The 1,609-nt window shown below is 42.9% G+C and overlaps 1 non-coding gene across 1 annotated transcript; it reads left to right on the forward strand.

Moving 5' to 3' along the window:
• The first annotated feature begins 1,129 nt into the window (after nt 1-1,129).
• LOC118485274 lies at nt 1,130-1,236 on the forward strand. Its single transcript, XR_004875579.1, has one exon. It is a non-coding gene; the product is annotated as a small nucleolar RNA R71 (small nucleolar RNA).
• The last annotated feature ends 373 nt before the right edge of the window (nt 1,237-1,609 follow it).

The raw sequence follows: 1,609 nt of genomic DNA on the forward strand, positions 1-1,609 counted from the left end.
TTCTTTTGGGGTAGTTTATTGAGTACGAGGGCAGAGCATTCTTCGCCTAAATTAACTAATTGCAAATTTTCAATTTTCTTTTTATGTGTAAGGAAGTCCCTCATAAATTTAGAATATTTGGGCATTTGGGTTAGGACTTCGATAAAAGGAATATTGACATGCAATTGTTTTAACAGACTTTCGAATTTTGCGAACTGCTTATTGGTCTTTTGACGAATTAACCTACCGGGGTACGGAACTCGAGGAGCCTTGGTAGGCTCTGGTGATGGTGGAGAGTTCTTTTCCTGCAGATGTGTTGGCATTGTTTCTTCCGTTGGTGGAGGTACTTCTGCAGGTCCTACGGTGCGGTTTCGTAGTGTGATGAGGTGAACTTGCGCCTTTGGGTTTGTTTCGGTATTGCTAGGTAATGCGCCTTGCGGTCTCTCGGAAAAATTTTGTGCTAGTTGATTTATTTGTTTTTCTATGTTTTGAATGCTAGCTTGTTGATTCCTAAAATTAGATTCTAATTGTAGAAATCTTTCCGAGTTTTTCTTATCAGTGTCAGAGACGAGGCGAGATATAGTATCTTCGAGCCTTTCTCGTCCACCTTGTTGTTGAGTGAAATTTTGTGACTCATTTCTTGATTGCTGAAAGTTTGTTCGTTGGGTTTGTTGGTTACTACTATTGCCGGTTTCCCTCCAACCAAGGTTTGGGTGATTTCGCCATCCTTGGTTGTAAGTTCCCGTTGGAGGACCCGACGGCCTAGGTCTATTATCAATGTAGTTTACCATTTCTTGTTGATCGTCCGTTTCTTTCATGCAACTCCAATTTTCATTTGACCCACCACACCCTTCACAAGCCATAACCGAGACTGTTTTTGTCATTTCTATTTTTTTTTATTTTTGAAGAAAGGGCCTCGATTTGGGCTTGTAAAGAGGTGCTTTCGTCGACCTTATGGGCGCCCGGGGCAATAGACTTATTTCCCTGGGGAGTGTGCCATTGAAAATTGGTTTGAGCAATTTCCTCAATCTGATTATATATTTCGTGTGGGCGTCGATTACCTAAAAGTCCCCCGGAGCTAGAATCAAGTGTCTGCCTAGTGTGTGGCAACAATCCATTGTAGAAAGTGGATACTTGTTGCCATATTGCGAGGCCGTGATGGGGACACTTGCGTAATAGCTCCTTGAACCTTTCCCAAGTTTCATATAAGGATTCCCCGTCCTCTTGTGAGTATGTATTAATTTCAGCCATTAATTTAGCAGTTTTAGAAGGAGGGAAATACTTATATAGAAACTTTTGGGCTAGTTCATCCCAGGTGTTTACCGATCCAGCTGGGAGGGTGTTGAGCCAAGCTTTTGCTCGGTCCTTTAGTGAGAATGGAAACATACGGAGGCGGATGGCGTCGTTTGATGCTCCATTGATCCGAAAGGTATCACATATTTCTAAGAAATTAGTTATATGTAGATGAGGATCCTCGTCCGCAAGCCCGTGGAAGGTTGCGGAGTTTTGGAGCATTTGTATCAAATGCGGTCGAAGTTCGAAGTTATTGGCTTCGACATTCGGAGCATTGATAGCGGCGCCTAGATTACCTACGGTGGGCCGTAGATAATCCATAAGGGTACGTTGGTCC

The sequence above is a fragment of the Helianthus annuus genome, chromosome 12 (genome assembly GCF_002127325.2).
Source record: "Helianthus annuus cultivar XRQ/B chromosome 12, HanXRQr2.0-SUNRISE, whole genome shotgun sequence".
Lineage (NCBI taxonomy): Eukaryota > Viridiplantae > Streptophyta > Magnoliopsida > Asterales > Asteraceae > Helianthus > Helianthus annuus.